Source organism: Tachypleus tridentatus, chromosome 1, assembly GCF_004210375.1.
Source record: "Tachypleus tridentatus isolate NWPU-2018 chromosome 1, ASM421037v1, whole genome shotgun sequence".
Taxonomy (NCBI): Eukaryota; Metazoa; Arthropoda; class Merostomata; order Xiphosura; family Limulidae; genus Tachypleus; species Tachypleus tridentatus.
The window spans coordinates 85,228,283-85,243,968 of NC_134825.1; the positions used below are offsets into that span (position 1 = coordinate 85,228,283).

At 32.8% G+C, this 15,686-nt stretch overlaps 1 long non-coding RNA gene across 2 annotated transcripts; it reads right to left on the reverse strand.

Moving 5' to 3' along the window:
- Positions 1-1,787: 1,787 nt before the first annotated feature.
- LOC143254267 (uncharacterized) lies at positions 1,788-15,677 on the reverse strand. 2 transcript variants are annotated; one of them, XR_013030121.1, is made up of 3 exons: positions 15,553-15,677; positions 9,352-9,462; positions 1,788-2,199 (listed from the first exon to the last, which is right to left on the reverse strand). It is a non-coding gene; the product is annotated as an uncharacterized LOC143254267 (long non-coding RNA). The 2 variants fall into 2 exon arrangements; XR_013030122.1 differs by lacking the exon at positions 15,553-15,677 and adding an exon at positions 9,851-9,944.
- Positions 15,678-15,686: the final 9 nt, after the last annotated feature.

Sequence of the window (15,686 nt, forward strand, 5' to 3'; positions counted from 1 at the left end):
TGCTAATATATTAGTTAACAAATAATTAAATCAACCTACCACAAAGTACAGAACATGTTTCTAGGTGGCCGTGACTCATACAATATGTCTCATTATGTCCGTAATTAACTTTTAATCAATTAAATCGTTCTTAAAAGAACACTTAACACTAATTCATCAATTAATTAAATTTCTGCCCTAAAGGTACGAAACCTTAATTAAAACTTATTATTTTAATTATCAATCAAATGTTTTCAATGTCACAATATGCTTGCACAGCTAATAATCAACTCCTACAGCTAAATAAATGAGTTACTGATTACTAATATATAAAATACCACACCTTTCAGAAGTCACTACCTACAAACTAACTAATCCATATCTGATGTCTACGATATAGATATATATATAGAGAGTTATTTGTGACAACACGTAATCAAATATAATGCTTGGAGATATTGATGTCACCCACACAGAGAGATAGAGATTATAAAGGATATTATTTAAAATACAAATACTTTCAGACTGTATAAAATTAAAACACCAATAGAAAATCACAAGCATACAATCTGGAGACAGAAATTTAAGAATTACAAATATCAGGCACAATCAACGTGGACACTGACGTCAAAACAAGATTATCTGTAGGGTGTTCACACATACAGTGTATGGTGGTGAGTTATTTCAGTCGATGGCCTTTGCTCGTTAGTCACATTAAAAAACATTACATGTTCTTTTCTACATATTTCAAACTTTATGTACATTTAAAGCTTAGCTAGACCAAGTACTTTGTTGAAATGTAGAAATAAAGTTCAAAAGGATAGGGCATGAAAGTCTAAAGTGCACCACTCTGTCTTGGTTAAGAAAATATACAAAATTAGAAAAACATAGGGTTATAATTACCTAGTTATATTTCACAATAAGTGGCTAGCTAGTTCAAGGACCAAGTGATTAAATATTTTGATAACATGAATTACACACTTCAGTGTCTATCATATACATACTTAACATCAGTTACTATAATACATTTATAATATTAATATTCAACTAGACTGTAATTATAATACACAATACATTTCATAATGAACTCTACATATATACATTTTACTTTAACCACTGAAAGTTTTATCTGATGTTTAAATAATTAATTTAGTAATCAGCATAGATTATTACAAAATAATCAGTGTTTCAGTACACTTAAAATAGAATGAAAGTTCCACTTAAATGTACAATATTTAAATTTACAGAAGCTTTTATTAAAGTAAAAATGAATTATAATATATTGTTACTATTTACAATACATTTTATGTTTACAGGAAAACTTATTAAAATAAAAGTAAATTATAATACACTGTCACTATTTATGTATCTACCATATATTTAAAATAGATGGTTTACTGTAAATATGTTATGAGACACATCAGTTAAATACATTGTTTGTATTTAAATAAATGTACTTTTATAAAATACAATTATATATGAAAAACATTACCACTATGTTTGTAAGTTCATTACATAGTCATACAAAATACTAACTGTGTTTTCTTAATATCTGACACATTAGCACAGAATTATAGCATACTGAACCAGGTATCAGTCATAGTAAAACAAAATGAAAGATCAATCCTACTTAAATGTATGAGATTTCATTATTATTTCAATCATCTCATGTTTAGAAACGTTGTTGCTGTAAATTAAGATTTCAAATCATTAACAATGGCCAGTTTGATCTATTTAACAGCAGTGATAAGTTTATTTTATGATACTTTTTAAATCATAGAAAAGACAAAGGTTTTGTTCGTGTAAACATTTCCATCAGGATTTATTACAGTTACACATAGAACATATCAATTGTTCTCCATTGCTCTAAAGTTTTCTGTCTTTTTTGGTGATCTGGGTTTGGATATGCTGGTTAGATGCTGAATGGTTGTCAATGGAAACTGACTGCAGTGAAACATGTACTTCGAGTCTGGGCTGTAGTTGTTGACTACTTGACATGTATGGTCTGAGTGAATTTGGTAGAGGTGCTTATTTTCGTCTGATGGCTTTCTTCTGTCAGTCTGTGTGGTATTGTTCTTAACCAATGGAATAAGTAAAGCTACATTAATATCTGGAGAAGCTGTGAGCGGCGTCAGGTATTCTGGTGTTAAATATGGTTGTGAGACAGGCTTGGTGGTATTGATAAACATAATCAATGTTTGTCGAAGGGGGCGTTCAGCTCTAAAATGAAAGAAACAAACATGGTTAGGATATAGTCACCTACTAATTTAGAGATAGTTACAACCTTGACAAATTGAGGGTTGAAACCTGTAACTCTGGAATGGATCCAGTGGACTCTGTGAAGTTGAAATGCAATGGCCTCTTTGAGGGGCTGCTGTATCTCATCAGAAGAGATAGAAAGGTGGACACGCTTAGGAAGACAGAAAAAAGGTTAGATGAGCTCTTAATGATAGAACAAGTGACATTCCATGGTTTACAGAGATAGGAAAGATCAGTCTTGGTTAAAGGATGGAGGAAACCTCTCCCTTAATTGAAGGATCTTGATTTTTTGTAGAGTCGATGGTTACTCCAGGCTTATAATTGTTGATAAAGGAGACAATTTATTGTGGAAAGAAATTGAAGGATAATCCATCAAAGATTATTGGTTGAACTGACTTGTTTCGTGATGATAAACTGGTTGGTTGCGAAGATATCGTAGCAGGAAAAAAAATCACGTGTTGCTATCTCTGATGCTCATCCAGGTTATTGACTCTCTCTTGGCTTTGAATAATCTTTTTTTTTCAAAAGTAAAAAAAGTAAATATTCGAAGTTAATTAATTTTTGCAAAAAAAAATAATGATTTACTGAGTTTTAAGTACTAGATTTCTTCATTTTCTTTTACCAAAAATATCACATTCAAAGTAACAGAACAAATCAACAATAACGTGAGATACGTATTAACTTGTATTCTACTTCTTTTGCCAACTGCCATATAGTTGACCAAACCTGACAAATTGAAAAAAAAAAAAGCACTGTAAAGTGGGAAGTAATTAAATAAGACAGTATTAGTATTATAGATAACAACTTACAATAACGACTATCAAACCATGTAACAAACTGTTGGTAAAAGTTCTGTATCTAGATATGTATTGTCTCGACTACCATGATGAGATACGCATCCCTAGTAAAAAGGCGTTAAAATTAGGAAAATTACTCTCAGAAAAAACGATATAATGCATAAAATTTAATCGTGATGAAGTCTTTCGATCTTTTTTTTTTTCTCAGCGATCAGTTTACTTCTCACAACTAGAACTTCTCCAGGCGAATCAGATCCCTCATATACATCACTGTCACTCACCAAAGACTTTTCAGTAGGACAATCCTTCACCAGATCCATGTCGGACCCAAAAAACATCTGAAATAAATCTATTATGTCGTCCTCTGAAGACGTGTCTATCATTTCTTAGCCTGAGAGAAGCACGTCTGGATTCTCTTCAACAATAGAATTTTCCTTACACGAAACGGTGATCGACTCGTTACCCATTTTGGGTTCGGAAACATCTTTTACCCTAGCCAGATCGTTTCTTAACAATAATGATACACTCTGAATTGGCATAGTAAGTCTTACTCGAACTACAACTGGTCCCGAAACTAGGTCTGATGTCAAGTGAATGTTATGAAGAGAAACATTAATAAAAACACCCTCAATACCTTGAATCATAACAGACACACCAGTCACAATAACAATAATTGAGCCGCCTCAGTATCACGAAAAATACGTATCGGTATGACGTTAGCAATGTCATTTGTCAAAGATACAGAACTAACAACACAAAAGGTCTAAATTCCTTCCTAACTACACCAGCTTTTTTTATCAGTGGCTAAATCAACAACTAGCTACGTCCACATGTGAGCACAAACGTACTGGAAGTTGCCCCCTTTGTTTTTCTTTGTCAGACTCCAACAGTTGGACATTACCTGACCAGGTTTTTCACAAAAATGGCAGATAGGCCTCGATGGTTTTGAAAATGGTTTATTCTGACTGTCAGAATATTTCAAACTAGAGGAGCTGTTTTTATAAAAATCTCTAACCTTAGTGGATTGAACACTAACAGGTTTTTTTCATTCTGAGGTGGCAGGAATTTCTTTTTATTAAAAATAGTTTTATGAGTTAAAGTGTAATCATCAGAAATAGCTACTGTTGTATTTCAACTTTCTCTTCATCCAAATACGTTATGAGGTCGTCACTTACACAGCGTTTAAATTCCTGAAATATACATAATTGCCTTAATTTGTCGAAGCTGTTGCTGATACGCATAGAATTACACCATTGATCAAAATAAACCTCTTTTTCGTGGGCTAATGCCATATAAGTTTGATTATCTTGCTTGCGATAACATAGACAGGAATTAAAATTGTTCATGCTATTTCGGAAAAGTTTTACAACCTTATAACCAGTTGGGACTATTATAGTGTATTGAACTGAACGCCAGGAAGAGGAGAAAGAAGCACAAACGAAACATGAAAAAATAAACAGTTTAACGACCAAGTGCAACGGCCTTCAGGTTTGTCTTTTTATTTTTGTTTTATGCCTTATGACTTCTTATCTCCAGCTATCAAATACGTTTTTGGATCTCCAGATGTTTATAGAAGGCGCTGTTCTGGACTAATAACTTAATTCCACTTGTGGGAAATAGTAAATCTGGGCGCTGAGTCACCGTATGGATAGTTAGATACGGAATTCACAAAAACGACCTTTACGCAAACTAACTTGCAATGATGCATAAATATCTGATAGACCAACAACATGTGGTGTATTATACTTTTTCTCTGGAAAAAGACAAGACTTATACTAAGTTGGAGAGAATCTGGCACCATAACCATCTTGTTGTTATACAAGAACGGGTGCTCTTGCTGTTTGTAGTGGTTATACACTATATCAAGATAATAATCATGAACTGAAATGTAAAAATATCAGATACCTAACGTTAGTGCAGGAACGTAGACTGAATGGTTAGTTATTTATAATCGCAGAATTGTTCATCAGATGCTTGGAATGCATACAAATTACGAAATGTTTGTGATGTTATTTTAAACAATAATTTCGTTTATCCATAGCTGTTACATATTCCAATTATCATTTAAATGTTTGGATTACTGTATTATTTACAAAGCAAATGCGATAATCGAAATAATAGTAAATTGGAATATTACCCAAGAATTACATTTTATATACTATTTTGTTCGAAAACACACACGCATCTGTTTGAAACTTTTTTATAGTCAATGAATTCAAGGGCTAGTGTGTAATTCATTTTTACGCAACTGTGATGACTATTTCATATATAAGTGTTATCAGAACACTTTAATATCAAGTGTTCATATCCAGTGCTATTTTAGTTACAAAAACAAACAGGTGTAAACCACTTTGCGAGGCTTTGTGATGACTAGAAACCCACTTGAAGTAAAAATATATCTCAGGACGGCTAGTATGGGTATTAACACTTTTACTAATAAAGAAAAGAAATAAGTTTCGACCTTCTAAGGTCATCTTCAGGTTAACAAAGAGAGTGCAAACTCTCATATTGTTGTTCTCTGCTTTATTAGTAAAAGTGTTAATACCCATATCAGCCGTCCTGAGATATACACTAGTTTCAAAGCTGTAGTATACGTAATCTTTATGTCGGATTCCAATGACCTTCGTTATCTGCTGTATATTTTTTAGTTACAGACAGATGCTTATCAAATAATGCCCTCAACGCATGAGTCTTCTGACTGTGGTATTGTATAGTTTTTGTGTATAGTGACCGATATTGAAAAACACGATTACAATGTGCGCTTTTTAATTGTACTACGAAATTTGGTGTTTTTTTATATATCACCAAAAATGTTTTGGAGATGCACAATATAAGCTAATTTACACTCTGTTGGAGTTGAGGATTATATTTTGTTGGACATATTGTTTAAATATATGCTGTTGGATAGTGTGTTTAAGCTCAGTTTGATTGCATGTCTATTCTGAAATTTGTAAATTGTCAGAGGGTGTTTGAAACCTTGAATTATGTTTACTGTTGATCAAGGGTTAAAACTCAAGATTATGCTCTTTTGAAGAGTATGTTAAAATTCAGAAATATGTGTTACTAAAACTGAAAACTTAATGTGTTGAAACTCACGTTTATGTAGTGTTAGAAAGAAAGATGAACTCCAGAATTATACGCTTTTGAAGAGTGTTATAACTGAAAATTATAATCTGTAAGACAGCTTATTGATACTCGGATCTATTTGTTGTTGGACAGTGTATTGAAACTAAGAAGTAAACATTGTTTCACATTATGTTGAAATTCAGAACATTGTGCTGTAATACAATAATTTGAAAATCTGTATTATTTAACGTAGAACAGTGTGTTTAAATTCAGTATTATACGTTTCTTGGCCAATTTGTTAAAGCTCAGAACTTGATACTGTTGGGTGATGTTGAAACTCAGAACTGTGTTGCATTAGACATTGTGATTAAACACAGAAGCAAGTGCCCTTGAACAGTGTTGAAACTCATAACCATGGGCTGTTGGACACTGTGTTGAAGCTGATATTCATATACTACTGGACAAACTACTGAAGCTGAAAATTATGTGCTGTTGGAAAGTGTGTTGAAGCTGAAAGTTATAGCATTCAAATCCATTAACTTAGTGTTGGATCCTGATTAAGTTATTTACTATCCAGTTGAAGTCTTGAATTCTCTGCAACTCCCATGTATTCCATCACACAACTTGGTTCTCAGAATTTAGGCATCTCTTGTACTTTTGAGAAACTTGAACTCACTTAGGCCATACAATGGCATGAGGTTTGTTGTGAAAGAAATACATTCTCATACCATTAAAACTACAATCATTACAGGTAATTTCAAAAGTGAAGATGTCTTTCTGCCTCGAATATCTATCATTCCAACTGACACAACCTTTGAATTCAAGAGACTTCAATTCCCCATTCAACTCAGCTTTGCAGTGTTTATCAACAAGGCTCAAGGACAATGGTTAAAGGTTGTTGGACTAAATTTGACAATTCCTTGCTGTCATCGTGGACAGCTTTATTTATGTTGGATGCACTCGAGTAGACAATGAAAAACATTTACTTTACTTTGCACCAGAAAGCAAGACCAGTAACAATGTTTACAAAGAGGCTCTTTAGTATAGATATTTATAGTATTAATGTTTGTGTGTATATATATTATGCTTTTAGGAAAATAAAAGTTTTGAAATATATACGTTTTTGGACTCATTTCCATTTTGTTGTAATTTCAAAGTTTTAACCCCCGGGTACATGTACGTCTAACAGTAGACAATAAAAATTGGTTTATAATTTTCCTATTGCTAACAATAATGAAACTTAAATAATAATTTGACTCTCATACTGGTCAATCCTACAGTTTTTAGTTTGTCATGGTAAAGTACAAAATATAACTCAATGACTAACTTTTAATGTAATATAAAAGTATAGAATATACAGTATCGTATTTGAATGTTAGCGTGACCTATAAACACTCCCATATGTCTACAGTATAATACAGCTAAGAACTGTGGTATTGAATAGATTAATCTATCGAACGTTGACAAAAGACGAAGAGGGTTAACAGCTCTGATATGCTTTCAAAATAGAGGAAATGAACAGAATATTAATCCGATAAAAATATTAAAACAGTTTTTAGTTCTCCATGAACTAAAACGTATTGAATACATATATCAATTGTCACGAACACTTAGATTAACGAAACGTAAATAACTTTAATGTTCAACGATTTGAAAATTAATCGTTCGATATTTCAAGCTTGTCTCGAGAACATATCGCAATACCTCATACATTTACTGCTTTCTTCCTTCGTAATAGATTTGATAGCTTTGAATATATTTTCTTGCCACTGTTGATAAATTATATAGCTAGTCATTTTGTTAGAAAGGTTTCTGGTATAATTATCCTAACGGATGTTTCTTTTACTGGTTGGAAGGAACATACAAGTAAGTGTTTGTTCTTCTTTTAATTCATTTATGTAGTTCTCTCAGAGACTTTTATTTTAATTAATGATTAATTTTAATCGATCTATTATTTAAGCTAGAATTAAATTATTATATTTTACATAATTACAGAAAAACAGAACCTACAGTTAGTGATAATGAGTTATATGATGTAATAGATCTAATTTGTTTGTTTTAGCTCAAAGCTAAGCAATGGACAATATGAACTCCGTTTACAGCAGGGAACCGAACCCCCGGATTTTAGCATTATAAGAAGGTTCGCTTCAAATTCCTGTAGAGATGACGCCATACAGTCCCACACTACACTCAGCCAGAACAGGAAGATGGAATGGTTTACAATCCATAAGTGCGACCACATAGCTTCAATAGTAATTTGTTTATGATTCATAAGAATCATAAGTCTGTCCAAGAACTGGCACCTTAAGGATTATCAGATAATATTGTAGTGTATTAACAGCGAATAAGAAGGGTGAACCTCAAAACTAGCATTTTAAAAACAAACAATTAAAATCATGTAACCTGAGGAATAATACGTTATTAACAAACAAGAACGAGCACAAAACATAATTACTTATGTATTAATAATGAAAAACGTGAATCACATAAATTCGGAAATAACAAGCTCAAAATTAGCAGGCAGGATTGCAAAGAACGGATCTCATATATACACGAAACGGATCAAGCTCAAAGGATAACGTATTATCAAATAATAAGAACAATTTTACATGTTTCATGCAATCGATTTTTATACTTGTTGATTTAAATCATTCAAATATATATAAGCTCGCAATACGAAGGTCGTGAGTACGAGTCCCCATCACACCAAACATGCTCGCCCTTTCAGCCATGAGAGCGTTATAAAGTTATGATCAATCCCACTATTCGTTGGTAAAAGAGTAGCCCAAGAGTTGGCGGTAAGTGGTGATGACTAGCTGCCTTTCCTCTAGTCTTACACTGCTAAATTAGAGACGGCTAGCGAAGATAGCCGTCTTGTAGCATTGCGTGAAAGTCAAAACAAATCAAACCAAAACTTCGAGATAAAACTAAATCTTCTCAAATCTTGTTTTATCTGAATTGCCTTTTGTTTCAATGGTTTCGTAACAGTATACTCTTCAGTATAAAAACACACGTATAGATGTTTTTTATTTTTCGATTTAGATCCTTATGACTTTACATTTCTTGTTAAATTTTCAATATAAACTCAACCTACAAACTAAATTATTAATACCGTCTAAATTTAAACTTAATTTTAAAAGTATTTAACTTAGTATAAACATAAAAACATTTTGACTGTGAATGATTAAATTGTTATAATACAATACCGAGTTTCCACAGAGTATAAATATTTTGAAAATATTTTACTTACTTTGTCCTGAATAACACTGAAGTTTCTTTGGAGATATTTGGGTTCTGGGTTGGTCATTGTGCGCGACCTGGAAGGGTCAGGTTCTCAGCAGAACTCTTCCTCCCTTTATGACTATTCTCAAAAAAACAAAAACATTTTCACCATATAACGTTGTGAACTTTACATAGTTAATGCACTTCAGAACACTATACATTGTTTGTTTCTTTTTCTAATTTCGCGCAAAGCTACACAAGGGTTATTTGTGTTAGCCATCCCTAATTTAGCAGAGTAAGACTAATCATGACCACCCACCGCCAACTTTTGGGCTACTCTTTCACCAAGGAATAGTAGGATTGACCGTAAAATTATAACGCCCTCCACGGTTGAAAGGGCAAGCATGTTTAGTGTGACGGGATTTCGAACCCGCAACACTCGGATTACGAGTCGATCGCCCTAACCACCTGGCCATGCCAGGCCCAAAAAACTGTCAAACACTATAGTTTCGCAAAATCATACTTACGCACGACGTACCACACCGATTCTTGTATCCTCTTCAAGGCCATGTTCTTCGATAGTACAGTTTAGTATTTAGTGCTAGCTTACTCCTGTTTGTTTCATCTCGTATACTCACAAACACTTTGTACTAAAGTATTTCGCTTCATTTGATTACGTACGTTACCAATACGTAATTGACTTAAAATACTTTTTAAAGCACACTTGTGGTATCTAAATCTACGTGATAAATTTTAGAGTCTAGTGTGAGTGGTCTTGTTCTTTTAATAGAAATTGAGTGGGAAGAAATACTTAACTTCATCGTCTTCATGTGTCATATAGTGATTTATTTCAGTCAGTAAATTATTTTTATATAATTTTTAATTTAAAAAACGGAACGAACAGTCTATAAGTCGGTCTTTTATACATTTAATGTTTGTGCACGTAAATGTTATATTTGTATATTTTGGCACTATATAAATACTCTATAAGTAGTTATTACTGAATTTTGAACTGAAATTATCCACAGTATAGTTAAGGTACATATAAAATACGCTCCAAAACCTATGGCTTCCTAACCATTAAATATCTCGCCTCCTAATGGCTTTCAATTAAACTTTAAAGAATCGTTAAAACGGTTAGTAAAGTATTTTTCGAATGTTAATTTTAATGTTAATGTTAATCTTAATCTTAATCTTCTTTCTTTTCCATTAAATTCCAATAACGGAAAAATGTTGAGAAAAAAAAAGTTCATTCAATCCATTCAAGAAGTTGAATTACGGAAATAAAAATATTTACTTACCAAGAAGAACCAACTTTTCGGAGTACTGGCATGATGTCTATTTAAATTAACCCTTACTCTCAAACTATATTTTTAGCATTACAATATAAACACTTTCACTTTAAATAATTACCGCCCTCTTGAATCAGGAAATTTAAATGTCGAACCCATTAAACAATTTCTTGTATTGCATGGTATAATAGTCTTTACACTCTTTACTTTCAATGTTTTTAAAAGTTAAAAATTTAAATAAATATGGAATCTGCTATTTGGCCCAAGTTATTCTGCCCTTTTTGAAAACTCTCCTAACTTCTTACTTACAACTTTTGGAATTACAGTTGAAAAAAAAAAGAGAAAGACGATTGTTATTTGAAACAACACTTTATAGTCCAGTTTATCACTTCTTAAAATTTAACCGAGACGAAAAATTTGCTAAGGAAAAGAAAGAATTCAAGGTGTATTAAATATAGATGAGCAGCATTTTGAAGCACTATGTGGATGGGGTAAACAAAAACGTCTTAATTATTGGGAGTGTCATGTGCATGCTTTACCCCACACAGAAAAGTGGTAACATTTGCTTCCCCTATAATCCTACTTCTGCAGCAGAATGATACAGAAATACAAGTTTTTTATCATAACTTCTGAAAAAAAAGTTTAATGTTTAATAATTTCTATTTAATGTGTTATAAACTGCTATTGAGAACCTAATTTCTGGCTTGCAGAATGTCGTGAATGTAAGGTGTTCCTGACTTGGAAATATCGAAGGTCAGTAAATCCATATTACTGGAGATTTGTCGATTCGGCCATTGAATGTTAATGTGAAAGATTATAGTTAACAACAACAAAAAGAGATAAGACGATTTTCCACTTAGTTTATTTAAAACAAAAACAAAATATAAAAACTGGATTAACTAGCAACGAAGGATAAGTAAATCAAAATTTGGTCAATTAAAGAAAACAAAACTAAATTGAAATAAATAGGATAAAGTACAGAAAATAAGGTTCAAGTCATTGTAAGTAAAACTGGACGTTTACTTACGGGAAAATTGGAGCAATACTGGAACCCGAGAAACTACACAATGAAATCAGGCTGTATGGTATGTACAAAGAACAGAGGAAAAGTCAAGAGCATTTCTTTAGATCAAAGTTTCCTCCTTGAACTCAGAATCTGAACTCTTTTCAAATCACAAGTCATTCCGTTTACACTTCACAGCTATTTATATGTGTTTCACTGAATGCAGTTGCTAGTTAAACAGACTATTTGCTCGAAGACTTGGAAAAGCCTAAACTTTTACACACTGAAAGTTTTCATGAAATATTCAACAACCGTCGGCCATTTGAGATTACAACATCTTTGTGCACGTTACCTGTTCTTTTTTACGCTAGCCTGATAAGCTCTACTTAGAGACTGGTATGTTATGGTGTATTATCAGTGTTGCGTCTCTTTCGTACACGGCGGTTTCGAACCGACTATAATACCATATTTTCATTATACGTTTTTCTCCTATTTCTGACGTTTCAGAAATAAACATAAAAAAATATATATCCAAACAGCATTTTCTGTTACAAAATGTGTTTTCACTGAATTAAAACTTCTAAGTTTAATATAAAAGATTCACAACCAGTATAAACAACAACAACAAACACATAGTGGTAATCCTATAAAGTGCGATTACTTACATAAAATTTCTTTTTATGCTAGTCTAATCCTAACCTCATTTTCTGCTGCCTGATGTATTTGTATAATGCGCAGAATTAAGGTGCGTAACGCAAGATTAAAGTTTGCACACAATTACCCTGATTCTTGATAGGCTTGCATTATTACATCTAAACATGCAAACGTAACCAACAAGCTAACTTCATATAACTTCTAAACAGAGTAGATCGAACTTAATTTTTATCAACTGCATCTGCCTCATTATGAGTGAATTGTTTAGTCTCTGAGTTAAGGCCTCCATTATATTATTCTAAAAAAGTCTAAGCACAGAGACTGAAACATCTTCCCTCTTAAATTGGGACAGATGTTGTTGATAAAAAAACTTCAAGTTTAAAATAAGGTTTTGATATTGATAGTTTACTCCTGTTACAAAACACAGAATTAACTATTTCTGTGTGCGTTTATTTAAATTATTTTGGCGACTTATAATACAAACTTTTGCAGAGAAACTCACACTTAGTTATCAATGAACGTCAACCAAGAACAGACTTTTTATTGCATATTTGTTAAATCTCCTAATCCTCCTATAAATTACTTCGTTTCGAGAAAATATTTATATATTGAATGGTGATTTTAACAGAACCTCGACGTAAAACTGAAATGAGCCATCTTCCGCAGCAATAACAGCTTAGAACTTCCATATCACAGACTAAAGAAAATGCCGAAGATGTACCTTTCTATTCTAACCCATTCGTTGCATGTTTGCAATTAGTTCACAGATACTAGTAGAGAAATACAATCCCGTGATTATCTGGTGATTTAAGATGGATAAAGTTACTGTTTTGTCCTTTAAATCTATTTCCAACAATAACAGTCGATAATTTTTTGCATTATCGTCTTTGTCCATCTTTGTGGGTGGAGATGATCGATAGCAGAGTTAAGTGACACCTTGGCTGTTATTCTCCCTTCTAAAGGAAGAAAAACACCCGAGAGAAAAAATATTCCCTACACCATTAGTCCACTTTCAGTGACTTGAGTTGATGGAGAAATACAGTCGAGGTTGAGTGCCTCATTTGGATTTCTCCATGTTTGTATAGCAGCACACAAAAGATGAAATGCAACTTGCTTCCAGTCGTTTATCTAATGACCATGCTTGTCATTTGAAGATGATAAAATTATGTCCACTGCTGAATAAATCGGTTACTTCATGATGAAAAGAAACCCACTAGAAGTAAAAATGTATTCTCAAGACAGCTAGTATGGGTATTAAAACTTTAATTACAATAAAGTACAAAACAAAGTTTCGACCTTCTTAGGTCATCTTCAGGTTAACAGTTACAAACTCTCTTTGTTAACCCGAAGATGACTTCAAGTCGAAACGTTGTTTTTTACTTTATTTTAATTAAAGTTTTAATACCCAGACCAGCTGTCTTGAGAATAAACCGGTTTCTTGAAACGTTTTGCTGTATGTTGAACCTGAAATATCTGCCCAGTGTACGCATTCCCTGACCCGGCATGGCCAGGTGGGTTAAGGCGTGCGACTCGTAATCTGAGGATCGCGGGTTCGAATCCCCGTCGCACCAAGCATGCTCGCCCTTTCAGTCGTGGGGCGTAATAATGTAGGCCAATCCCACTATTCGTTGGTAAAAGAGTAGCCCAACAGTTGGAGGTGGGTGGTGATGACTAGCTGCCTTCCCTCTTGTCTTACACTGCAAAATTAGGGACGGCTAGCGCAGATAGCTCTCGAGTAGCTTTGTGTGAAATTCAAAAACAAACAAACGTATTCCCTTTCGATTGTGACTATGGATAGACTGAGATGTATTTTTAACATCTTCTCAAAGAAATGGTATTTGATACCTAATAAATAAGCTCCCTGTTGTCGTGTTGTTGTTTTTTAAAGCAAGAGAGATATATGTTCTAATCTACTGTCTTTAAAACTAACCAGGTTATGACTATATTTCAGTTATTTTCAGACTCAAATCAGAAGTGGCATTTGTCATCTTGGAACCCCATGGAAAGTCCTGTTCCGGAGCCCATGTTAAGGCTTGAAGTTAAATTAATTTTTTTTTTTTTTTGTATGTGATGGAACTTTGTTGGTTGAAAGGTCCAATACAACTGCATTCTTTGCACCCTTCTAATACATATTTTGACTTAAGCAAGTACCGACACGTTTATTATCAGTTCATTACGCACATGCAAACTTGTGGAAGGATCTAACAACGTGTAAAGAAAGAAGATTCTAATAAAGTGTCACTCGGAGTACATTGTTCAAATTTTACACAATCATGACTCACACGGATAATATATATATAATATATATTACTACTGAAGGAATTATGGATTTAGTATAAAAAGAATAAAAACTGTGATGTTATGTTTATCCTACCACTCATGCTTCTATACAAATGAAAGAACCATTAGTTAAATGAACGTGAAGTTGTAGTTTAGAAACAAATAAATGTTTTTTTTTAAATCTCCAAATGAACCTTAATTTCTAGCAAGTGACATCTTGATTTCTCATTATATTAAAAATGCCCTGTATTTACTTATTTAGTTTTATTAATTAGATAAATAAAAATATGCCTAATACAAATTAACTCTAAATCTTGTTGTTATTTTTTGTTCCACATCTATGTGCATCTTCTATTTTATTTAATTATTTATTATGTATTTTTGTTTAAGACAAGAACTTATAGACATAATTTATTTATCTACAGGATAGAGGTTATATATATATACATATGTATGTGTGCACAAACTTAATTACCTAAAATATTTTTGTTTGAATATTTTAAAATCAGAGTTGTTTTCGTCCTTACGGTTACCATTACACAGCTATTTGGGAATAATTTACAATTTCAAAACATAATCTGCTCTGAAAATAATGACCTGTATCAGTTCACCAGTTAGAGTTACGACTAAATACATAGAATAACAAGCTGCTAAGTTTGATAATGAGAAACTCACTTGTTAGAAAATACAAATTTGAAGACGGCCTGAATGGATAACGAAGATTTATCATAAACACATCTGATGATGAGATAATCTTGACAAAACGCCGTACATTAATGACAAAGTTTTCTTCATCACCCATTCAACTCGTTTATATATGTTTGTTAACTAGAGACTAGGGTTTTAGGGTGAAATTCATTCAAGTCAAAAGAATGATATACATGTGATATTATAACATGTTGAATAAGGTGAGCGATTTCATTTTAAAATTAAACAGCAGAGTATGTAGCACTTTCGAAATACCTCTGAAAATCAAATATTTCTACGATTTAAAACGTACCCATGTTCAACCACTGTAACTGGCCAGCGGATGTCATTCAGCGCGCAGGCGCCACTAGATGCTAAGAGCCGGCTTGTGTAGCTTGGTAGTTCGTTCAAACGTGAGGATGTAGAGGTTTCAAATACATCGCTCTC